This window comes from Melanotaenia boesemani, chromosome 1 (assembly GCF_017639745.1).
Source record: "Melanotaenia boesemani isolate fMelBoe1 chromosome 1, fMelBoe1.pri, whole genome shotgun sequence".
In the NCBI taxonomy this organism is placed as follows: domain Eukaryota; kingdom Metazoa; phylum Chordata; class Actinopteri; order Atheriniformes; family Melanotaeniidae; genus Melanotaenia; species Melanotaenia boesemani.
The window spans coordinates 14,467,533-14,494,907 of record NC_055682.1 but is presented as its reverse complement, the minus strand read 5'-3'; the positions used below and the strand labels follow the sequence as shown (position 1 = coordinate 14,494,907).

The 27,375-nt window shown below is 38.1% G+C and overlaps 1 protein-coding gene across 1 annotated transcript in view; it reads right to left on the bottom strand.

The window, feature by feature from the left end:
* Positions 1-11,633, bottom strand: part of baz2ba (bromodomain adjacent to zinc finger domain, 2Ba) — a 68,312-nt gene extending 56,679 nt beyond the window's left edge. Inside the window, exons 1-2 of the mRNA XM_041999115.1 lie at positions 11,430-11,633; positions 35-77 (exon numbers count right to left, since the gene is read on the bottom strand). The gene's annotated coding sequence lies outside the window, so the exon portion shown is untranslated. The remainder of the gene's footprint in view (positions 1-34; positions 78-11,429) is intronic.
* Between the last annotated feature and the right edge of the window lie 15,742 nt (positions 11,634-27,375).

Sequence of the window (27,375 nt, the reverse complement as noted above, 5' to 3'; positions counted from 1 at the left end):
GCAAAGAGCGAAAAAGAGGAGAGCTTATACTCACTGTTAGAGATGTCTTCAGCTCTTTGACATAACTGCTGTAACACCTGGAGGAAAATAAGCACAAACAAATGATCACTCTGGTTTAGGTTAAATATACAACTTTCAACCACAGAAATATTGAGTCTTCCGTACATTTATTTCTATATGACAGTAAAACAGCAAGGATATTTGTAATAGTGTAATAAAGCAGGTCTGAAATGGGGGGAAATAAAGTCTCTAAGACTACCTGAATCTGACTTCCACTTCCACTATTGTTTTTTATTTTATTCTTTTTTTTTTTTTGCGGTTTTCAGACATATCAAACCAAAAATACAGTGATGTCTGAAACACAGCTGTGGCTACATACACGCTGACACAGAAACATATTCACACCCACAAAAAGTCTCTTGCTCCCTGAGCCTTTTCTTGCAAAACCTGTTTGTTAGAAATGGATCTAGACATTGGAGCTTTGAGTGTGAGGATATTTTCCCTAAACACAAGACAGTTCTTGTAGAGAACCAAGCCTTACCAGCGTTCTCACGCCCATCTCTCATGCATTGTCTCCAAGGCCCTCCTGTGCACTTACAGCCTGAGATTAATCTAAGCAGCTCACCATAATAGACACCACCCTGCTTTCTATACACAGCAAGCAAACGCACAGATATTCCAACTTTTATTAATGCTGTTATAACATTGTCTTGTACATAACAAATGTCTGATAAACGGTTTTCACTTAAGGCAGACAGTTATAATTTGAGTTGAAATGATTAGGTAGAATCTCCCTAATCTCTTCATACGAATGCACACAGAAACAGGAAAGCAGACATTTACAGACACACTAACTCTGTGTTATAGCATGTGTGGGTAGCTAACTAACAAGGTTCTGTTGTCAGTAAACACGTCTGTCTGGTCAACAGCAACAAAATCGAGCCTGGTGAATGCTGCAATAGCAATGATGTAGTCACATATTACAATAATTTTGAAATAAAAAACGGTAAATGTTTTTTACTGTAGAGTTTCAGTCATTTTCTAAATGTCACTGGTTAAAATAACTGCCTTGGTTAAAGAAATTGATGTATTACAGTTCATGAGTCTAAGTGATTCTGTCTTTTCAGATGCCCTCCAGCCATGTCAACGTCAGTGGCACATAATCCAACACACATCTGTCATCACAGCTCAATTCATCACCAAAAATAGGAATCACCTAGACTTGCTCTGTTGATAATAACTAAACTGATCGAACCGTAATGCCTCTCCACATTATCTACACTGGCAGAAAAACACACATGAACAGGCTGCAGGCACATACAAACACTTTGATAACTCATCTCAGTGACAATGATAACAGAGAGCCAGGTAGGCTGAATTCATTTTCAGCTTTTTCATAAAGGCCTATTAGTGGATGATTAAAGGATCTCTGCTCATAGGACTTCAGCACAGAAAATGATTTGCCAGCCATGAGGCAGGTGAATTACACTGGATAAGAAAGCCAATGCTGTCTGCCATAATTTCCCTAACTGAGAGTCAGGCTGTTAGTCTATTAACCTCATTTCACTAGAGGATCTTACTGGTTTTACATCAATAGCAGATGGATAAAACATCACAAAACACACTTTTTTTTCCTGTACTTTCATTCAACAGAAGTCCTCATAAATCCATAAATTGCATTAGGGCTGCAACTAACATTTACTTTAATCATTGTCTTTTTAAACGATCTTAGTGATCATTCAGCATGTTTTATACCGCTAATAATCCAAACAGTTGAGATATTTATTTATTACTTAGCTATAAAGAGTATGAAGTAATCATGAGGACATACTGACAAAATTAAGTTATTGATTGATATATTCATGGCATAAGAAAACTTTAAAAGGCAAGTAATGGGATAGAAAAACCGTGAAATACGAACAAGCACATAAGCAAAAAGGGTTCACCTTAGCATTAATTTATTAAGAAAAAAAGTCTATGTAATCATGTGAAAGCTATTTTATGGCGAGTGACATGACGAGGTTATATTAATTCATTACTTTTCAAATGACAGTCTAAATGTCATTTTAATAATAACCATCATTACTTTGTAATTTCCATGTAATTAACTTGAAAGGCAGAAAATAAACAAAAAGCAGGTATCATCTGCGAACTTATTATTACCTGCTTTTACACACCAGGCATGCTTACACATGGGCAGCGTACAACCAAACTGTTCTGATGTCTCTGAATTGTTTGGGTTCCCTAATCTACCACCACTGCTGCTTCAGCCAAATAGATGTTGACTTTACTTCTAGGATGTACACAGTATCTCTTAGACATCTGCGCAAGTTTAAAAGAAAGAAAGAGGTAAAGACTGTGTAATGTTACATGTGAGTCTTTAACAGCTGTGTTGGTATTAGAGCATGGAAAACAAGTGTACTCTGATTGACCTAAAATCCTTTCCATTTTAATATTTGATGCTTTGTTAGAGGAGCGACACTAGTGAGGTGTTTGTCTCTGTTGACTCTGCTGATCTCTGGCACACCAGTGCCTGTGGGAGGGAGTTTGTGAGACTTGGCCGCAGACATTTTCCTGCAGCCCCCAGAACAAAACAGGCAAGTCTTGACAGTCTGTCCGCCACTGAGTCGTCACACAATCAGTTGCAGGAAACCAATCCCTAAATAGCAGTGATTCATCTCTTCATCACACACAATGCCAGTACACAGTGCACAAAGAAGCTCTCTCTTCCCTTCTCTCTCTCTCTCTCTCTCTTACTCTATCTGTCTCAACCCCCCATCCCATCCGTCCCCACCCCCAGTGTGGTCTCTCGTGCTGCTTAAAAATAAGTGCTTCTCCCAGCTTTCTTTACCCTGTGATTTACTGGCAGTGTTTAACTGCAGGGCAGCATCTTTTATCGTTACATGATCTCGGGCTGAAAGCTGACAAAATGGAATCTATGTGCAAGTACTTTTGGGTGTGAGTAAGTGTATGATCAGGGCAAAAGAAGGAAGCGCACGGAGGAATAAAGAAATTGTGTGAGAAACGTTTGTCTAAGTGCAATTCAAATCCTCCCAACCTCCCGGTGCTGTGTGAATATATGTGTGTGTTTGTCATTCTACTAAATGGTTTCTTCCTTGACTTGATGGAGCTAGTGCCATCTCAAGGGAACACGTTACACCACACAGTGAAGTAAAGCGCTTTGAGACTGGTGAAAAGCTCAGAGCATTAGTGCAATCCATTTGTGAGAGGTAGAGTAATTTTATATGTGCTTTTTCTCTTCCAGTCTGTGTATGTATGCATGTTTTTGTGTAATGATAACTTTTCTCTTACTGGCAACAAGCTCACTGTGGCATTAGGCACCTTTATTTCATGCTCATCTTGCCTAGATAAAGCTCAGATAAGTATTTAACATGGCCTTGGTGGCATTTCGATATCAATATCAGTGCCATATAGAACTAGATCATCACAAGTGTAGATAATCAGGTTAGCACAGGACTACACAACAGGTTCAGCGCATCGTTACAGCCTTGATGATCTATCAGGATGACGTGTGAAGGTCAGAGAAGCCGTGACCAACACAGCTGTCACATCTCCTCCCAGCAGCCTCTTGGCTAACTGGTCTTCCAAAACACTCAGTACAAAACAGGGCCAACTGGGAAGCGCAAGGGCCAGGCCAACAGAACATGTCTATAACCCCTGCTGGACTTGTATCATGGCATGATTACACTGTGCAATAATACAAGATGTGGCGAAGAGGCAAATCTGAGCTGTTTCAGGGTACTGGGACAGAAACTATGACAAGCAAACTATTGACTTACTGTGCAAAGGAAAACATTATGAAATGTTTTAGTACTGGCTCACAAAGTTTAATCCAACACCCGACAAAGCCACAATTTTAAATGATGTGAGCACCCTAGTTATACAAGGGAAAAATGATAAAGTAGAGCTGTGTGGAGAGCAGATGGGAATTCACTTTGATTCCAGTGCCTGTGTGTGTGCACGTGTGTGTGTGTATTTGGTTGGTGGTGGTGGGAGGGGGGGGGGCTTCTATTAAATGGATCTGCTGTCTCCTTGATCAAGGGAGTCAATAAAGGGCCAGTGCTGTCAAACCCTCAGGGGTGAGTGTGTATGCACATATGTGTGCGCGTGCATGCTTTATGTATGTGTGTGTTAGTGTGTTATGGACAGATTTTGAAGCACTCTGACAGGTGAGTGATTGAGTACTTTCATTTCCCTCCAGCGACAACAAGACGTGCACACACAAACACATGTGTAATATGCACACACATACATACATAGGGGAGGTTGGAGAGGCAGAGCTCTTGTTTCTTAAAGGATGCTGCTGCCTGCATGCTTAAATTAGCCCTAAATGTTTGGATTACACACGGGAGCTCTCACAGAGGATTTAGCAGTCGTAGCCTAGAGTCCAGCGGGTGTGTGGATATTTTCGTTTACATGCACACACACACACACAAAACATGTCCTCATGCAGATCACAAACATAAGTCACCCTTGACAACGCAACTTAAGTTACATCCATCCAATGTTATCTAACGATGGAGAGATGCACTGATGTAAAAAGGCATATCTAATACATTTATCAAGTTTTTGCAAGGGGAGACCGTTTTCTTGTTACACTTTTTTTTCGTGGCTTCTGTTGGTGGGGGAGGATCTAGTATGTTAGCAGGCACAGAGGCAGGGAAAGAAAGGAAGAGAAAAAGAGATGGGGAATGAAGGAGGTCAGTGCCCCCAGTCTCAGATAAAGGCCCTCTCCCTCCCTTCTGCCTCAGCTTTCGAAGCCCCTGCCAGGATCGAGAGGCGTCTCACGTTACAGCTGTCTCTCAGTGTCATCGTTTGGAAAGAGCGAGCACAAGCGCGAAACAGAGACAGACAGAGAGAGACAGACAGGCAGAGGGAAAGCGGGACAATGCCACAAACTAAAGGGGGGGGGGTAAGCTTTTTATTGCTGAACAAGTGAAAAACAACAGCAGCAGCAGGTTCAACTGGATGAGGAAACCCTTGTGTTGGTGTTCATGCAACATACATCTTCACTGAATTGTTGAAGCATTTTGAAGTCAGTGAAAAAAGCCCTGACCTTTTCAAGACAAATTATTTCAAAATGTAGTTTGAGCAGAGCTAGTCAGATAATTTCTTCTACACCATCTCTTCATAAGAAAAGGGGGAAATGTTTTCTTAATACCTTGTTTTGCATGTATTGAGAACAGAGAAAAGCACTGCAGAGAGATAACAGTAAAAGTATGTGCTATAGGGCTTCTGTGGATTAAATACTGTGCCTCTCCTCACAAGTATCCTTTTTTAACCTTAATATGCTAAAAACAGCACAGTTCCAGGCCTAGTAATGACTAATCCAATGACTGCCAGCATTTCAGCCTGTGCAGTACTAACAAGGTAAGGCTATGTTGGTCAATGTAAGTGGAGTTAAATTCAAAGTCAGTGCGTATTTCTCATCTGCAACTTGTTTTCTGGAAAGTAATAGAGGACAACCTTCAATTCAAAGAAACTTCAATTCAAAGAAAATACTGGTTTTTACTCAACTACAATGCTTTACACACCCAGCTCACTGAGAACTAATCTCATCAGCATCTTTTACATGAAACATGCCCCCCAAACAAATACATATATACCCATTGCACAGTTGAAAACTGCTTTTATTTTCCTCTACCCTTGTCATTTCTCATGGAGTTATGTAGGAGTTAAATATTTTAAATTCTGGCTTAGCTCAGAGCAGGCTTTGCCAGCGCAGCTAAAATAAAAAGCCTTTGTGGCAGCAGTGACCAGATTTTAAATGCTGAAGAAGATCAATAAATGGGGGCTGTCGAGGCGCAATCTCATGCATTTGTGTGTATCTGTGTGTGCCTGTCCTGTCCCCATGCATAAAGGATTGTGTTCTGACAGCAAGTGTGTGTGTGCGTGTGTAAAGATGTTTGTGTGTGCATTAACACTCACAAAGGTTTGCAGCTCCCCTACCTGCATCATCTTATTCTATAGTATCACCAAGAACCTCACTGACCCAAGAAGCACACTAGTAGAAAAACCAATATCATTTCCAATCCAACATCCAAAACCTTCTTTCTTTTTCTTTTACATTCATTTCTTTTCCTATTTGAGCACCCCCCCCGCTACAGACAGAGAACGACAGAGTATAGTAAACATCAAACTATATAGCAAGTTTTCCAAACCACAATGACACAATCAAGCTCCTGCTGAAACAAAATGTTGGGTGCCCTGGCAAAATGGAAAAAGGACAGAGGAAAAAAATGACAGAAGACAATGTGTTTGGTTTTCTCAGGAAGATCAAATCCATTTCATCTTGTATATGTTGTCCAGCTTAGTTCATCCCCTTTGTTCAGCTAATGTTTAGAGAATCTGAATGGCTCGCTTTAATGAATCCAAATACCAGCAATGAAGAAATTCTGTCAAAATGTTGCCAGGTTTTGTTTTGTGTCACTCTTATGTTTCAAGAAGGCCACATTAAATGGATGCTTTCAGCTCACACAGAACTCCAACCTAAGCGCCTGAGTCTTTAATAGAGACATGATGAATTTCTGTTCTACTGTTCCACAAAACATAAAGTACATCTGTACTTTACCCTCTGCACCAATGTACAAAACAAAACCGGCCCTGAAGTGGAAAAATCACCAGGACCTTTTGAGACTTCATTAAAAGAAACTAGCGTGGACTTTCAAAACAGGGTATCTCTTTGGAGGGGAAAATCAACCTTTTAACCTTGCTTGTGGAAAAACAGGCATCCCAACGAGACAGAGGATGCACAAACAACCTTGACTTTCATCAAGGAAATTCTCACATTGAATGATAAATAGAGGCCCAGGGGACAAGCAGCAAAAAAGCAGCTTATCGCCTTTCCCTCCCAAATTTGGCTGCTCTGTCTTCTGTCTCCAGAAAGTCAATAAAGGGTGACCCACTTGCACTTTCCACTGCTTATTGTTTGGTAATTAATCCTCTAAATGTAATCCAAACAGAAATGTAGAAAAAAAAAACCCAAATGGATGTTGATTTGTTTTGTCTTAATTAACAGTTGAGTTTGTTTACTTGTTTCTATAACAGGAGACATATGTGCCCTATCTCATTAGATTGGGTTTGAAACTGTAGTTTTATTTCTCACAACACAGATGGATAAAAAAAAACTGGTCAAACACAGTCACAATATTTGTAAAGGCTGACATTAAAAGCAGCTGTCACCAAGCATGCACTTTAGACAATTATTTGTGTACTCTGATGATTATCAGGACATTCAGCAAACAGACAGCGTTACCAAAATAGCAAGGTAATATAAGGTTAGGTAGATCATCTGAGGGCCAACCAACTTTCCAGCTGAGAGGATATTAACATCAGGAAAGGCCTTGTAAACACATATCAATAAGTGAGTTGCCTGCACGGTCTGGTATCACAGCACAAAACAGAGGACAGAGACAGACACATAGCAGCGCCAGCTCAATCTGTAACAATAAGACACATTATCAATTTAATGCCCAGAAGCTTTTAAGGCTTTGGCTAAAATGGTGCTACTTCTCATAGGACCATTAGCCCTTGAAAGATTAATCTCTACCTCCAACACATCTGTTAAAGTCATCAGTTTCTTGGTATGTCATTTAATTTTTTTTTTTATTGTTTCCGTGTACATGCTTGCATGTTCATATGTAAATGACTGACTGATGATGAGACATAAAGAAATATGACCAAGGCTCTGTCCGACATTAGTTTTTGAATCATTGGGTTAACACAGAGCAGACATCTACCTCCTCCCTAAATTTCGCAGCTCTGTCAGCACTAACATGCGGAGATTTGACAGAGCTACCAGATGGCCATTATTATCAATAGATTGTTTGTAAGCTGTTATTAATCACTGACTAAATATAGCTTACAAACATCAATGACATGAAATATTTAGGTTTGAAGATATTCACAGATGAATTCTTAAGTGCTTACATGAACCATAAAAAGTATACAAGCATGTGTGTGGCCGTGTAACCCCCCACACCTTTTTTTCATTACCAATTTGGCATTCTGGTGTTGTTCCATAAGAACAAGCACTGCAATGTGTCCTGCTGGCACTCAGAAAATACAGGATATATTAAGAAGACTTAATCAGTGACAAGTTAACTTTTAGGAATGACCTATATGGGAATAGTTAAACATATTTTTTTACTTCTGTCATTTTTGTCAGTATTGACAACAGTAATTACACATAGTTTTCTGATTAATAGGTGATAGCATCTCTTGAGCTGTATTATAAGAGATATACTGGTTGCTGATGCATACACAAACATATATTTATATTGGTCTTGAGTGTTCACAAATGTTTTAAAAACACAAGGAAACCTGTACATTACCTTTGCCAATTCAGAACTGTAACAGGGGCATCAAATTGACTATAAGATATAGGATGCTGCTGCAGCAAAAATAAATCAAAGTGCATATACACTGGCAACTAACTGATGAATCATGTATATGCCCCTTACTGTACACATATCTCTAGCGATAACCCCCCCACGACATGATACAGCATGTGCTGCCTCAAACTGATGACTTCATCATTTTCCAGTATCACGCACACCTACTAAATCTCACTTTGCTTCTTAAAAAAAAAAAAAACATAAACTTTGGGTCTTCTCTTTTAAAAAGAAGATAGCTTCATATTCAATATCAAAGGATTATAGAGAATCCAACCCTGTGTGCACATGGGCTTGTCTTCTCAAAAGCTGTCCAAGTTCTGTCAGATCCAGCACCCCTAGACACAGAGCTCGTGAACCTAATTTCACCTAATCAGCTTAGTCAATAGCAACCGTTTGCTGTGACTTTGGTAGACATGCAAATGGGGCTTAACTATGTCTATCCTTAATTCCTGAATGTTCAAGTCAAGCGGAAGTCCTCCTTTATCTCTTCAAAAACAACAGTTCCAATTTAAGAAAGAAAGAGGAGCAGAGAGAGCATAAAACTCCAGCAGAGTTGACTTTTTTTTTCTTTGGCTGGCAAGAAGAGACATCTCTGATTTGAGTGTGCTTGAGGTAGCACAGTGTGCTTTCATTTCAAACCAACATGGCAAACAAACTCTGACAGATTTGTTCCCCTTTTTTCACTTTGGCTCTTGCTAACTCTCTTTCTCAAATTATGAGAAAACACACTGCACAAATATATTAGTAATTCTGGTTGGTTTGTATGTTCAGCTGCATAGCTTGCACACATACACACGTGTGCATGAGTGTATACATAAACGCACACATATTCAAACAAATCTGCAGAAAATGATGCTTACAATAGACAGTTGCAGTAGTAATAGAAAAGTGGGAGACACTGTTCCGTTTCAATTCACTGATACCACTAATGGCTTCTTAGCAGCTCCATGAAATCAAGCAGCTGTCATGTCGATGCATCAGCAGTGAGAGGAGGGAGAGCCATCCCCATAAGGACAGAGGCACCGCGCCTTCATGTTTGGCTAAACATCTGCTCCTCTGCACTCCAGCTTTGCAGCAATAAACGGGCAAACAAAAGAGGTGGGAGGTGAAATGATCAGATTTTCCATTTCAAAGCATTTGTTCAGAGTGTTTTCTTTCCTCCGCCTCTTCTTTAACTGCTTTCAGAGCATGGGGAAGAAAGTGGGATCAAGTTTTAACTGAGGGATCCTGGGTATATGCATGGGCCAAAATGACACCTTTTGTAAGATGGAAAACAGAAATCAAATAAGATCAGTTTTTAAATCTACAGTGTCCTCTCCTATCTGAACTGCATCAAACAAGTATCACAGCATAGACAGGCATGAGCCAAAGCGTGTGCTATGATGAAAAAAGATGCATGTGTGAGCGTGCATGTGTTAAAATGGTCATTTTGGCAAATCTATCAGTCACACATGGATTTAAATTTACGTAAATAGTCCAATTTGCCAGTGAAAGGTTGCCAAAAGAAGTGTGATTCATGTTATATTAAACAGCCTTAATAATTAAAATTGTGTTTATTCAGTGTTATCATCCAGATAAATTTCATTTTGGCTGCTCATCCTTTAATAGGATTCTTGGTAATCATGCCTAACATCATTCCTTCCTTCCTTCCTCCTTCCTTCCTCTTTCCTTCCTTCATTCATGTTTATTTGCAAACACAGGGCATTGGTGATATCACTGAGCAACAATATAAGCTTTAAATAGCACACGTACATTGTTAAAAAAAAAAGTAAAAAGAAAAAAAAACTGAATGCGTCCTAATATAACCATATTCATTCGTCGTCTTGACAGTCTCAATCCTAATACATAACACTGCCTAACTTCATATTTGCCTTTTTATTTTTAAAGCAAACATTTCGACAACAAACTATCCCCTGCTGGAGATTAAACTGGCTTCAAAATGATGCCTCACAAGCTTATAACCATCTCAGATTTCTGTCTATAAGCACACACAAGAGTCGGTCCTTCGTCTCATTTTTTCTAACGCGTCTCTAACTTTGGTAAAACTTGAGAAAAAAACGCGGATCCATTTCCTTCTAAAGTAGTCGAAGTGTTTGTGTGTGTGTGTGAGCGAGAGAGGGGAAAGGTAGGGGTGCTTGAGGGACGAATTTAAAATAACCAAGATGGCGAGAGGCTTGTTGTTTTGGAAGGGGCAGAAAAATGGAGGATATTGTAATATACACAAAGGGATAAATTTCAACAACTCGGCCAAGCGGCTGCTAGCTTGCCTGCGTGCCTCGGTTTGAGGAAGCGACCGCGATAGCAGCACCCCGGCAAGGCTGGCCAACAAGACCACAAAAAAGCTCAAACTCTTACCCGCTTCGGAAAGAGAAATGAATATTATACGTCCAACTTAATCCAAACCGATTGGGATATTTATGTATTTGTCGCAAATTGTTTTATTTTGCGTCGAGGGACTATTAAACTGGATGGCTTTTAAAGGACGGACAACGAGGACCAACGGCAGTCCAGTGCCTCGCTCACAGTTTACCCCCTCTAGGCTGACGGTTACAACAACATCCAGCATAAAAATACGCTCCCGAAACCGACAACTGCACATTCACGAGCTCGACAAAAAACTAACAAACTAAACAGGGAACAGTAAAATTCCTTTAAAAAGTTTAATATCTCAAGGATAAAACAAGTTATCAAACAGGACCGTCTGAGTGAACGGTGCGAGAGAGAAAAATGAAAGAGAGACACAAAGACGATTCCCACTATCAGGTCACCACTCAGGAAGAAAAAACACTTCGTATACGGATTAAAGAGGAAAACTTTAACTAAATGTACCGCTAACCACTACGGGACACAACTGAATGAAATACATCGCGGCAAGAAAACAAGAAACTATCCTTAAAGCTGTTTACTCAAGCTGAAAAAAGCGAAGAAATTAGAAGCGAAGCCAAGCTGAAAGCAGCTCATCGCTTGTTCTGTGATGAGGTGAAAACAGCGTCAGTGAAATAAAAGACTTACCTTATTTTAGTTTCGACACTTTACTTATTTCCAACGTGGGCTTTTAGCTCAACTAATACTTCGTCTCGCTCTTCTTGTCGCCTCTTTTTTTCCTTGGTCGGTTTTGGTTATGAAAGAGGTCGGGGACGAATGATAAAGAAGGGAATTGGGCAGTAATTGAGTCTCGGTGTGTGAGTGTGTGTGTTAGTTACTAACAGCAGATTGAAGGAGACTCTTCTCAAGGTTTATTCAGCTCCACTTCAAGGAACCGACCTGACGTCAGCTCACTACTGCCACACAAAGAAAACTTATTATTTGTGCAGCGGCCGTAGTGAAAAAGAGAAGAAGAAGGATACAGTAATTGACCGTTATTACTTTAAATGCGATATTATCATTAGCTGCACAGCACTGACAGGGATGCAGCAACTTTATTTATCCAGTTTGTGGCATCACGTCTCCTTTTATTGTGTAAACAAAAACAAATAGAATACAAAATAACATTTACAAGCATGCCAACTTAAAAAAAAAAGTATAACTTTAACATTTATTAATTACCAAGAATATGATTTATTTGTTTAATTTATTTATTAATTTTATTTATTTCGCTTTTTAAAAATGTGTACCTTTTTATGCATCCGTCAGAAGTAGAAAGAAGCTGTACTGTTTTCTTTATGCTCCATATAAAACTTAATTCTGCTTAAGTTTAATTAGTTTTTAGACTTGTATAATCAAAAGAAAGGTGGCTTTTTTTTTTCTTTTTTTTTTTTTGCACGTTTTATGACTATCTTCTATCAGTCTTGCTATCTATGTGGCCAAACGATGATCCCTCACAAGATGATACGTGATCAAACAAATACAAATCGGTCTCACAGTGGCGCTAAATTAAAAGGCATTTGCTAAACAAAACCAGAAATGGGACAGCCCTTCCTCGGGATGGGATCAATACATTGCCTGGCAAAGACAGCCATCTGTGCCTAATTGTATGCTTTACCTCCTCTTCTGAGCACACAATAAGCAACAGGCTGAACGCAGGCCCTATGACCCAGACTGGGTTTCCAGACGGGGGAAGATTATTTCATTCAACTGGAAAACAACAAGGGGGTGGGGTAGAGCGGGGTGCTGTTGGTGGGGAGTTCTTTTGCAGATGGAGTGGGCAACTGTTCTTATATGCCCCACCCTGACAAGGATGGGTCACAGAGCCAGAGCCAACTGGTGCGTCGCTCTCTGCGTGTCACACCAGCACTGGTTGTATTCATTTTTTAACAGGTATTATACTGGATTAACAAACTGTTCGCTGTTAGTTTATAGACGTCTCATAAATCAAGCACAAACAATGAATTCATTGTTTGCAGAGTGATGGACTGTTGGTTTATGGGCACATTTATATTAATGCTTCATAAACATTTTAAATGATCATAAATGAATGCTGGTTTCTCTCTGTCTCTCTTTCTGCTGTTATGTCACAACATCCAAAAGTGTCACCACATTTTTTAAAGCTATTGCAAGAATTGCAGAGATCTTACTCAGAAATCCATCTTTTATCTCTAATAAAAAAAAAAAATAGAAGAAGAAGAAAAGGTAGTGGTGGGTTGTGAGTCTGATGAAACATTCATGATCATCAGAGTTTGGAGGATGGACACAGAAGCCCTTATTCAGCTTGTGGTGTGCAGTTAAAGCCATTTTATAAGCTTGCTCTCCGTGTTCTTTGGTCATTGATTTTTCTCTCTGCCCCTTTCCATTACCTGTTGAGATGGGGGGTTTTGCTCTTCTTCAAACACACACTCACACACACACACATGATCCTCTCTATCTGTCTCTCTAGCCACCGGCACCCTGGTGTATTTCTCCATCTCCTCCGCCTCTCATAACAGGAATGACAGGCCATGAGGAATGACAGTGGCTCTGTTTGTCATACAGTAGCAGCAAGAAGCAAGGATTTTTAATTGCATTGGAGAATCTTCATTAAAGAGAGCGCATGGGGGCGGGAAGTGGGGGAGAGGGCTGCATGGGGTGGCGTCGGGGGGCACTCTGAGTATCGTCATTAGGAGAAGGCGCTGGTAGCATAGAAGGGTGGGCCCTCTTTGCATGCACACTGAGAATGCCTGCCGTACCTCGGTCATTTGTAACATAATAAGTGCCAGCACAATGACTGCAATGCGAGAAAGCACACCACAGGGAAGAGAAGGGGGAAGGGAGACAGCATGTCTGTCTAAAAGAAGGACTTTTTTTTTTGTCTTGATTAGAAAGTATAATGAGCCACTAAAGAAACTGGGAAAAAGGATCTCTCCTGAGACTGATGGAAAACAAATTAATCTGGTGATTTAAATTTAATTATTATTTTTCTATTAGTCCACCATGCAAAGACAGCCATCAGAAGCGAGGAGCTGTGCTTGCATTTATTGATTTTTGCCCAGACACATTCAGAGAATACAGATTCATCTGCTCTCTTCCACACACAGGCCGCTATGTGGGATTCCATTAACACAAGAAGCTTCCAGCAACTCTGAGATGTTTAATTTGAGCACCATAAATGGAGCTTAAAATAGTGTTCACTCGCAGGAAAGTGGCCTAAGGATGTCTTCTTATAAAATCGAATTAGTCCTCACTTATTGTTGTGTCCCACATAATAAGTATTAAATAAACACCCAATAAATTAAATTAAGACAATGTACTGCTGTATAGAATGAGTCGAACGGTATTGTTCCTCACTGCCTCCAACATCTTACACTTGTTACGATAGTTGACTTTAATTCAATCTTTTGTGTTGATTTAATGCAAGAATCTCACAGTTGCACCTTACTTTAATTATTCTCCTCATTCATGTTGTATCTTCTCTTTGTAACATCCTTTCAGTACGTCAGTAGTATCAACACAATGCTTGTTGAGATGTAATGATTTGAAAAGTCAATGATTTGAGCTGACTGTGTGATTAAAGCACAAGGGACCAATTTGTGGCTGCTATATGTAGAATACTGGTGAGCCTGGAGTAACATTCATATTCTCTTGCTGACATAAAATTCAGCAATTATGCCAGATGAATGCTGTTATTGATTCGTTTCTCCATATTCTTTACTGAAAATGGTACATCACAGACAGTCTGAAGGCCTAATGATGCCTAATGGCATATGGGGATCCATGTCACAGTGAAATATGCATTGATCCATGACCTTTGACCCCAGAGACATCTACAGGAAGATGGTTACAAGTGTTTCTGTGACACCCTCATTTTAATCCATTCTCAGAATTGCCTGCTTTTCAGCTGAAGCTTACTGAGCTCACCATGCAGAAAGTAACTGAAAAGATCAGCCAAATTATATTTTCTGTGCAACACTGACAAATGAACCCCTGTACAGTCCAAATGGATGCACCAGGAGTGGGTTTATTGTGGTGAATGTAACTTAGAACCTTCTGTTGCATGATGTAATACACAGAAGGGAGAAATCATCATAATAGCAGAGTAGTAGAGTGAGTCATTCACTGATGAGGTACAGTCACACTGTCATTCAATGAGGAGATGCAGTCTGCGTGCACATGTTGTCAGTGCATGGCCGATGGAGAGAAAGAGCATTAGCATGTTCCTTTTCTAGGAACGAGGAGTCATTTATGCTGGGAAAGTGGAGAAACAACTCTCAGCCCCGCAGTGATGCATCTCTCTACAAAGAATGAGATCACAAGCAAATGTCACCTCAACCTGAACAGCGCCAAATGACCTTGAATCAAATAAAAACATCTTTACTCACGTCAGTGTGTACACACACCACACAAAATGTCAGCAGATTTTCCATTTGCTAAATCTGCTCCTAAGTGCAGGGATTTAACTGAGGTATTCAACCTAGTATTTCCCCTCAAGTCTGTATGGATAGAGCCCTGGAGGAACTCTGCTGTTAGCTGTAGTTAAATGTACAACTTGAAATGAAGTGGCACAAAACTTGCCCCTCACATGAGAGCATTTATCATATGAAGAAAAACAGATGTGCACACACAAGCTAACAACACTTCCCTTCTCTGGTTTTACAATCTCACTTGTTTTCTACATTTTGTAACAAATGAAACTGAGGGGATTTTTTTCAAGGGAAATTACTTTCACACTTGAAGGACTTTCAAGCTTCAGTGCATTACTTTACCATAGTTTACATGTAACTACCTTTAATATCTGCCCACAGCAGATATATCTTTGACAGTTGACTATTTAGTGATAGATATTTGGTGTTCTGTGTCCTATTATCATAACTGAGGATTCACTATTTTTCCCTCTGTGTTCTCTGACCCACATATTGCAGATGGCGTGATATCACATACAGTGTGAGTTTAGTTTTAGCACACTTTCACGTCTAATTCTTTTACTAGAAAGTTTGCACAACCTACCACACATAGCAGTGCTGTTTTAATAATGACACACAGTTGTAATCCATGGGGACTTAGAAACTTCTTAGTGGGTCACCTACTAATGTTTCACAAAAGTAAGGCTATTTTTCATGAAATTCCACTCAATTGTTTATCCACAGGAGGCTCTCATATTCACAGACATCAGTGTTAGGGAGCTCAATCAATAAGGATATAAGTGTTTGTTTTCTGCTGGTATAACACCCCCTTTGCTTATCCTTTTTCTTTTTGTTTAGGAACTTTAATAAGTTTTTTTTTGCTGGAGTTACCTAAAAATCAGATTAAAGATAAAAAAAAAAAATAAAGTTATTAACTATGTTCTGTACTGAAAGAGAAAAGAACATGAAATCAGTTCTTATTTGGACTAGATGATCTGTATTTTATTGGAAGAGTAATTTTCCTGGAATAAAGCAAAATTATAGTTGCAGATAAGTCGGTAGATACAGAAAAAAGCAATATACTTAAATGACTAATGTTTTTAGAAGTATTGTACCTTAAGCACATAAAAGTAACTTAGACTCTGCTGCATTGCAAGAGTTATGTTGAAACTGTCAACTGTCCTTTTTTTCTTCTTCTTCTTTTTCTTGTGAAATTGGTCTGTTGTTTGTCTGGTTGAGACATATCAGTACTCATGAAACTCTGAATCTCTGAGTTAAAGGTCCCATATTTTGCTAAATTCACTTTCTAAGTGAATTTTGAGTCAATTGTGTACTCATAGCCTGTCTATGAGACCCAAAAATGAGAAAATTCTGTCTCCTCTCTCGCTTGCTCCACTTTTTAGCGAATGTGTGCTCAATCAGGTGAGTCTGAGACCTTTACCTTTGTGACCTCATGAAGGGAAATAACCAGTCCCCCAAGTAGTGGATACTGGTATTGACCAATCCCCTCTGGCTAACTGAGCCTGCCCTCTAAAATCACTGAACGGGTGGCAGCAAAAGCCAGAACCTCTCACAGAGAGTGGGCGTGGACCGGCACCACTCATGAACATTTGAAGGTTCAAACACAGAAACAGCCTGTTCTCATAGAGCTCACTAGAGCTGCTTTTGGAATGGTTGAAATTAAGGACCAAGGCTGAATTTGGGGTAATACACTTTAAAAGCAAAGTTGTTGGACCTCTGACACCCATATGAAATTGTTGAAAAAATGTATAATGTGGTACCTTTATTGTTGCTCTGGATTTTAATTCAGTAAAGTTAGGAACCTGCACAGGAAATAAAAAGCTCAGTATGTGTCTGGAGGGATTATGGTCTTTACAGCAGGCGGAGTTTGATTCAAATATTGTACAAAAAAAAGCATATGTGAGTTTAATTTCCTTTAAACGTCCATCTTCAGCTACTTCTCTCTACACATCAAGACTGCTTTGATCTAAAGCTACTACATTATTGTCACTTACACTGTGATTATTGGACAATATTATCCAAAACTGAGATCATTACATGTCTTATATGCTCTTCTATACATGCAGAAGATAAAATCTGAGGCAGGAAGGGTTCAAACAACAACAGTTACACTAAAAACCTGGTAAGCCACCACATTTGGGGAAACCTTTCTTTGGTGATCTCCAAGTTTCATAACTTCTGACAGTTGTCTGCAAAGGATTCTTGATTAAATGTAAAAAAAAAAAAAAAAAAAGTTTATTTGTACAATTACATGTAAACTACTAAAAATAAGGATTCTTTATATTGAAGAGCTGTAAATTCTTCCAAATGTGGATGCCAGTAGCCCTAAATTAAAGATGAGGGCTTGCACAGTTATTCTATAGCTGTAAATGAAGTCTGTTTAACAGCAAGAAAAAAGAAAATTGCATCACCGTCCAAATATTTGACTACACCATAAATAATTTCATCAGCTGCCTGAAACATGGTGCTTGTTAACACATGCATTCTACATCTGTATGTACATAAACATCCTTCAAGAGAATATAGTGTCATTTGTGTGTAAGCTGAATGAAGAGCAGGTTAATTCCTGTCTATTTGTTATCTTCTTTTATATAGAAAGAAATGCATAAAAGAAGAACAAAATCCAGCATGAGATTTTCACTAGAACATGGTTATCAAAATGCTACCTGTGATCTAATTATAGAAGTCTCATTCAAATGCAGGAGAAATGTCCATGCATACCATATGAGCTATTTTAAGGCAGTGTGTGTGCTGCAACTGTCACAAATCCATCCACTGAACAAGCTTTCATACTCGGTCATAGATGTGTGTGCTTGAACTGCATATGAATTCTAACAGCTATTATAGCGTGTCTGAAAAAAGACCAATCTGGCAGACATAATGCCCACGTACATATTGCTGGTCAGCAGCTAGTGCACAATTTTAATCAGCAAATGCACAAAAATGAGACAAAATATTTTGAGGAAGCGGTTTGTGGTTTTTCACGTTTGGAGGAAAATAACGTGTTTTCTTTGTGTGATCATTTTAATTGTGTTGTACAGAGAAAAATATGCCGCTCTTCTTCAAATATTGTGATTGTTCAATGTGAGACGTGTGATTGAAGCCATTCTACCAGGAGACAGAATCCCTTTGTAAATGTGTTTTGAACATATTCTATATTTTAGTCATTTTAGTTCTTTCTTTACAGCTTATTGTAAAATCTGAACTAAAAGTAAGATATAGCTATTATTCATCTAGCATATATTCACAAATTTCTTAAACAAAATTAAGATATAATCCGAAATAGCTTTAAATTTGGTCAATTACATATACTTTAAACATATATAATATGATCAAGATGCATAAAAGAGCAGACCTATTTGACTCTTTTAATAATAATTCTTTTGGTCAGTTTCAATGTTAACTGACTAATTCCTTGAATGCTTGATTTGTCAATAGTTTACCAAACTTACCCTAAAGGTGCTTCCCTTCATCTCATCTTTGATGTTATAAAACTCAAAAACTGAATGGTGGGTTAGGAGACATTTCTACAAATCTCTTTGGATGATTGGTAATCAAAAACTGGATTGCCTCATCCATTGCCATTAAACTGCTAACATAATTTAAAAATTAGTTTCCTTTAACAATTATATCAGTTCTTCAGAAGACTTTATAAAGAGACAAAGGGGCACCTATGCAATACACTCCTGGTTTCTGAGAAATCGAGAAAACTGAAGTCTAAAGGTGATAGCATCTGTCAGTCATTCTGCCACATCTGTAAGTTTCACTATAAACAGCAGTGGCTGATCAACCGTGAAGTATCTGTGATGTCAAAGACAACATTGTTAAATTCATTTCATGAAGCAAATCTGTTATAAAACTTGTAAATGAGTGAATTCCCATTCATTTATTCATCTGTGTTATTTCATTCCATCAGTTAATTTCTTGGACTGGAATAATAAATAAATCAGTTGTGTTTACATTGAACTGGGATTAGCAGGACGAATTATTGGATTAGCTGCATTTATTATCATGCAACGATGAATAAAGAACAACGGTTGTAAGTTTGTACAAATAATTATGCCAGAAATGTATGCAAGTATGTGCTTAATGCTTTAATGAGAAAATAGATGGAAACTTAAAATACTTCACGATAATAACTGCAATGCCTTGTCAAGAAAATGAAACTAAAACTTACTCAGAAAATAGACCATGAGTTTCAGAGTGCATCCACAAACCTTTGTCAGATTTATCTAATTGTTTTTTTGTTGAGGAGCATCTGCACTAAGACTTTGTTGGGCCTGTGGGGTGGTCTTAAGACGGTGTAAGGACTGATGAAAACAGGCCCTGTGTTAATTAACACTGGCAGGCCACTGTTCCTCCTAGCAGTGTGCAAGCAGACATTCTGGCCTGCCCTCACTGCCGCCTGGTCAAAAATAGGGCACCGCACAGCCCAGTAATGATCACAATGGTGACATCATCTTTGCCTTCAGTGTGCTCTTCCCTCAGTCCCTCTTCTGAACAAAGAGCAGCAGGCATGCAGGGAAGGGAGGCAGATGTCACTTTGTGTCTGGGGAACATTATGACCAACAAATGTTCTTTGAATCCTTCAGGAACCTTTTAGTGTTTGTCTGGGCTAAAATGTTGTTCTGAGAAAAGTCATCGATTGATAAACAGACTCTCTTCACTCAGGAAGCACATGTAGGATTTTTAATATGAGTGCATCCAAATGAGGTGCTTCTAGCTGCTCACTGGAGCAAACCTACGATGAGAGAAGAGTGTCCGCAAATAGCTCATGAGCATTTTTAGATGGTGCCCCTCAAACATGTGACTTAAAGTGTTACCACATGTGGCCTTGCTTTGTCTGTATTGTTACTGATCTGTTCACATGTTTGTCTCCAGGCTTGTGTTTGAAGTCAGTGTGTACAAACAATACCATCATCACCAACTGGCCAGAGACTTCCTGATTGTATAAAGGTAAATTGTAATATGTGGAACATCTATACAAGTACCAATAACATAATTGCCAGTGGGCATGTTACACTGTAGCACACACTTTTGCCTCCATTTAGTCTGTTGATCTACAAAATGTCTTAATCTTAACAATTCAATGTGATGCATCTAAAACTAAAAGGACATAAGAAATTAAACTAACAGAACAGCTGACAATGCACGCACAGTAAGATCAGTTGCATGTTTTGTCAGTCTGACTTCTTATTTCTATTTAAACTCAGATTTAAACTTGGAAAAACTCACAGCCTCCCCCTATACATCATTTGGAAGAGGTTTCTCAGAGGACTTCTTGCTCTTCAAGACACTGAGCTTGTATTGTAGTTCTCCTATAAACCCGCCTTTGTGGTATTCACGTCTCCAAAAACAGCAAAAGCACGAGAGAGGGAGGAAGGGAGAAGGAGAGAGGAAACAGATTCTCAAGACCTGGACGAGCCGTGGGAAAAGAGGGGTCTTGTAGAGGAAAAGCAGAAATGTCTCAGGACATTCCTTTGTGATTACACAGTGCTGGACAAATCCAGACATTCTTGTTGTTATTCAGTGTCTTACGGGCTGAGTTAAAGTCAATGACTGTGTAAACATCAGCATCTCTATAGCTGTGCAGATATTGTTTAACAGTGTTATTGCGATGTATTTGAGCACTTTGAATTTTGATAAAACACAGCCCAGAGGAAACGCAGGGGGAGAAGTCCAACATCAATTTGACATAATTATGCATTTCCTTTGCATGCTGGGAACTTTGATGTTAAACTACACCATCATTTACAACTGGAATACAAGAGCAACAGTTTAGGCAGGTAAGAATTCATCACATATCTGCCCCAACAACATAAAAGAATTCAAGCAAGAGGAGAGAAAATCTCAGGTTACATGATCTTTGCTAAAAGAATTAACTGCCCTAGTGGAAAAAAAAAAGTATGTTCCTTCCTTGTCACAGCTACCATGAATGAGAAACAGCTTCAAGGAATGCTCCATTATCATCCTATCAGCAGCACTGGGGGAGGAGAGTTTGTAGTCTTCCTTCACTTAGCTGTGTGCAGAATCATGTGTCTGCATAAGCAAAAGAGGGGGTTGGCGAGCTAGTGGCATTGGCCTACAGACCTGCAACTGGGTTGAACAGCCTCCTCTCCAACTCACCAGACCTTGCACTTCCTCATTTGTCTAGGTCATGTGTCCTTTTTGTCAGCAATTAATCTGCAACTCCACCCTCCTATATTTATCCCTTTCCTTCTCAGTTTCTCCTTCACCTCTTGTTCTGTTGGCCTTGAGTGAATTTACACTTGGTTTGATCACTGTTCTCTGTTGTATACATGCAGCTAATAATGGATTGCTGGGTACTTTAACTGCTACATTTTACGGAGCATGATGACTATCTTGTTGACCTTCACATCATTATGCATCTGCTGTGCAACAATGCTCCCCCTCTGCTCCAAACTGACCTTCTAGGACCCCCCACACTCTTTACATGAATTCACTTTTTGTGATTGCAAATTAATCTTACTATTACTATTTTTTTTAATATGGCACCATTAAAAAAAATATAATTTACAAATATTTAAAGTTATTGCTGATCAATGCTTCCTGGGGTCTGACAAATTAGAGGTAAGTTGAAAAATGTAAATCACAAGAATGCTCCTAACCCTGGATTTACAGTGATGATGGGATCTACAACGCCTTTTTAAAGCAATTAATTAAATCAATCTAATTAAACTGGGTGAAATTGGCTTTAATTGCCTCCGCACCTAAACCAACACCAAGTTATGGCATGTAAATAACAATGCAGTTCAAAGATGTGGTGGAAAATGAGTGAACTTTAGCGCCCCTTAGTGGTTCTCATCTCACTGTGGTTTTCATGATGACGTCAGCCCTGGATACTACAGTGGATTACCTACCCCCCTTTCTGTGACTGTCTCCTTGTACTATTCATGTTGTGGGTACAAATCTGTTTACACAGCAACGCTGTTGGGACAAGTTGTGTTTAAAGAGCTTGGGTGAGTCTCCAAGAAATTAATGGAAGTCAGTCTAGTGTTTTATGTTGAGATGGAAACATGACTTTGTGTGTGTCTGATCATTTTTATAGAGAGTGGGATTAACATTAAAACTCCAAATGCAACATAATCTAACTGCTGTCTTCTCTGCTTCTCTAATTTTGTTCCTTTGACACTTTCCTGGAAGGATTTTTGACCCAGACGCAGCTCACATTTGAAGGTTTAGTTTATGCACATTTGAACTTGAATGGCAGAGTTGACTCACAATGAGTGTGCTTGTTTGGACTCATATAGCGCATATCCACCAGACTTTTTTTTATTTTTGACATTTGGTGAACATCTATATTTGACAGCACTTGCCCTAATCCATATCAAACCCAGCTCATTAAATTTGGGCCACATCTGAATCACATTAGAGTTCCTGTATTAACCTACACCTACACTGAATAGTATATTTATTTGTGTGTAGCTCATTATGTTATCTGATAAAGCTTTCATCCTGTTACTCTGTTTCCAACATCAGTCAACCTGGTTTTCTTCTTCTTGCGTTTGGCAAGCTAGATGCATTAATGGCATTTTGCTGCTATTGTCAACCTGATGGAATGGACACGTACCCAAGATATGGAGGAAATCAGTGATGCATCAGTGATGTTTTAACAGGTGTGTTTTGCCTTTCACTTAAGGAAAGAAAAGCTGAAGATATAGAATTGAGTCTGAGTGTCTAACCCATAAAGGCCCGACCCATGAAAAAAATGGTAAGAAAAATGTAACAAAATAAATTAACATTTTTTATTTATTTTTTTTGTCAAACATGTCACATCAAGGCATCGTCATGGGTTAAGATCTCACTTTCTTCTTGTTTAGAAAGTATTATTTTCTCAGTGTGATGTGGAGTGTTATCCAGATCACACTGAAAGTGTTATCTTGCTGTTATTTTGTATTGAAGTCTATGGGGCAACTTAGCATTTTCCTGTCATATGAAGGCTTCCATGATGAGAGAAGTCTGTTGGGTTAGACAGTTACATTGTAAAAAAGTGAAGATTATTTTCTGTATGTTTTGATGAAAAATATGTACAATAACACCATAAGTGGTACAGCAGGTTAAAGAGATTTTTTAAATAAAATTTTTTTTACTTCCCTCACTGTTCAATTTCAGTCATGCAACGGAGATTTTTTCATTTTTTTTATTATTTTAAGAAACATAATTTCAACCATATTTCAACATCAGATGACACTGATTTTTAGACAAAGTGCAATATTTCTCTTTTAGGTTCATGGAGAAAGTCCTGTTTTCAGGTGGTATTTTGTCAAATTCAAGAAACATATTCTAAATGTCTCTCTTCTTGTGCAGCGCTGTATCATCTCACCGACCTTAATGCTTCACTGTCATTTCCTTGTATCCACCATGGTAGTCCTGACCTGGTTCTCACTAAGCATGATGGACTCCATCTGAGCTAAATTTATCTCAGTCTTCTTATCTGACCAAACAATGTGCGTCCAATATTCATCATGCTTCGTATTCATGCTCTTTTGATTTAATCTAGCTGTTTGGTGCCAAAGAGCAGTGTCGGGTTTGTTCATTGGAAACCGTACATACCAGCTGACTTCATCCAAAGTCTAATTGATTGACTGTATTTTCCATTTTCTTTCTCAAGTGTTCATCACTGAAATACTCTGTTGGTTATCTTGAATACAGTGCAGTTATTTTATTTTGGAATCAGTTGACATATTGCACAGGGTGAAGATAAAGAACTGGATTATTTCATTTACTTTGTATTTCAGACTTTTTGATCCTGACATGCAGAACATGCAAGTATGCAGGACATTGTTTGTACAAATAAACCATTACAGATATACTGCAATATAAAATAAATTTAAAAATGATTTTTAAAAAGACTATTTAACCCATAAGAGCCCGACGTGAGATATTTGTCACATACAGTTTCTGAGACATTTTGTTTCAATTTATGGTATAAACTTTGCTCAAAATCCTGTTTAACACAACCTGATATCCGTCTTCTGTCCCATAATAGATACCCAGAAGCAGAAAAAAACATTATAATATTTTTAAAAAAAAAAGAATAAATAAAAAATGTTAATTTATTTTGTTACATTTTGTCAAAGGGCCAAATAAATACCTCATATTTTAAAAATTGGATTTTTTTTACCATTTTTTTTAATGGGTCGGGCCTTTATGGGTTAAAGATGTCAATGCATAAATTAATACAGAAGAAATAATATAGGCAAAGATCTTTTCACATATTTTTCCACTTTTTTCCTCACAGTTAAATTTTTTTTTCCATTTCATTCAATAGCATATCATTCCACATATATTAGGGCAGTTGTTTGTTTAATTAATTTAACCTTCACTTCTTTTTTATCGCAAAAGAAAGTATAGTGCTGAACCACAGTATAGAAATAATAAACAAGCTAAAATCCATCCTTTATCTGTGCAATATCTGAAAAAAATTGTGATGGGACTTCTAACATGCCAAACAGTTTAAGCTGCATCTGTCAAAGCGTGTATACACAGACCAGAGATTAGAGAATTTCTGGATAATCAAATGTCTTGAGGGGCACTTGGTGAGATTATACACAGCACTGGATCTGACACAGACTGAAAATCACTATTCACTCCTTTTTAAAATCCTGCAATTTATTAGAAAACCTTGACACTTATTGGCAGGGTTTTCCCACCATGTGGATTGGAAAGTTTTCTTGAACACATCAGTGTAATATTTTTGTTTGTGGTGGAAAAAACGTTATTTATTTATTTGGGCAACTTGGCATTTTTGTGTCATTTGAAAGCTTATTGTACACAAAATGAACCAGTTTACTTGGAGAGTTAGACAGTGAAAAAGAAAACCAGTTTAATACATTTTGATGGAAAATAATGTCAGTAGAATGAAAACTGAGCGCAGTTTTCTGATTAGGTTATGTTCATCACTAACTCTATCTAACTCCAATTAAAAATTATCACATCAGTTCATAAAATCTTTATCTGGAACTTCTACTCTTTATGGGAAAATTAAACACATTGCTCTGAACATGAACATTGCACCAATTTATTTCTATGAGAATATATATATGTGTGTGTGTGTTTGTGCGTGTGTAATGATAAAAATATCTGGTTATTTAATACATGAGGTGAAATAAAAGCAACAATATTTTAATTTGAAGTGTCACCAGTTTGGAGCATGGCAGCAGCATGACGTGAAATTATAATTTAATTGATAAAAAGGAACACTGTAGTTAACACTATGCGCAGTACTTGATTAAATGCTATAAATTAAACATACTTTCTAATATTGTCTTTAATGTTAGTTGCAACAAAAAAAGGAAAGAAAAAAACATTAAGGTAGTGACCTCCACTAAGTAAAATCACAGAATGGGTTCTGAACACACACTTATATGTACATTTACTCAATACTCAATATCTGATTTATTCTCAAGTTTATTGCAGACTAAACTCCAAAGTGTGTCTTTTATTTGCAGCTGGATTTTCTGGCTGATCATTTGGGAGGCTCTGTCATGTCATCAGCCTTAAGACTCCACATCACACACATCCTCCACTGATTGACACTCACAATCATCTGTGAGGTCGCAAATACCACAGATATTGCATGCATACATAATTCAAGTACGTGTACATAAACACAGATTTAGTTTTTATTATTCCCTTTCCTCTTTCCCTACTTTATTATGTATAGACATTTATGTAAATTTCATTATTTGATGTTTATACATTTCCCTGTGGTACTGTGTTATTTTGAATTTCCTCTACAGCGGATCAGTATCTCATCCTTGTTTGTTATGTTTTTATGTTTTATTGCACAGATTTTGCAAATCTGCCATAGTTACTGTTGATTTTCTTTGTGTTGTTTCTATTATTTTTAATATTAGCAATAAGTGTTTGCTCATGCGAGCACAGAAATTTCAACTGTATTTAATCTTTTAAGCAGCAAGACTTTTTCAGATCTGTCAACAAACATTTTTACAACACAGCTTGGATGTGTATGACATCTGAGCCTTCAGACAGCACTGCATAATAAACTGTTATGCCACCATGAGTAATGCAGCCACATGAGCTGTAGTGCTTTGGAAAACCATTTTCACTCCACACAGTTCACCACTGCATCCTGAAATGTAACCTGAAACTATATCACACAAGAAAGGTGCCATATATCAACACAGTGCAGAAATGCTGCCCAGCTGACTGGGCACAAGCTCATCTCAGATGGACAGAGAGTGGACATGCTTCCGGTTATCTGATATGTTTCAGCTGCTTTTGGAAAAAAAATGATGTCTGATCCTACATGCCAAATATGAGAAAGACCAACCAGATTCTTATCAGTGAAAGGGGTAAAAGCAAGACTCTGTGATGGTGTGGGAGTGATTCAAAGCCCATGGCATGGAGGACTTGCATGTGTTTGAAGGTACCACTGATGCAAACCTCAGCTTGGGCTTGAACTGGCCTGCTTGCAGTCCAGTTCTGACTCCTGTTGGAAATACATGGTGCATATGAAGTAACACCTATACAAAACCATATGTGGAACTTATGTAATGATAATAATTCACTGTCATAAATAACACACGCAGCATACCTCCTCACCCCAGTAAATTGTACTCTCACACAATATACTTATGTTTGAAAAATTACAGCATATTTGCTTTCTGAGGATGTCAGCAACTGTATCATGGTGTAACACAAGCTACACCAACACATTAATACATTATAACTTTTGTGAGTTTATTACTATTTATTTTTTCATTGTATGTGTGCTTCTAATACAGTATATGTTTGTTATATATTGCATACAGGCATATGTAAATGAAAGATATGTATGTTAAAATTAAAATCCTATTTATGCATGATTTATTGGAAATAGGTTGTTTTTTGTAAACTTGCACATATATTGAATATATAAAGATATATGCTTATTACATTGTTGCAACTTGTAACAAGTCTTATAAAGTATCAGGTGTCTTTAGAAGCACATGTACAGTATATGTATATATCTATATATCTATATATATATATATAGATATATAGATATAGATATAGTGTAGTTTTCTATACTTTTATACTCCTGTTTTCTATACTGTTTATACTCTTTTTTGTTTTTGTGTTCTTTTTGTTCTGTTTCTCTCGTTCATTCAACACCACTCCAATACAAATTCCTTGCATGTGCAAACTTACTTAGCAAT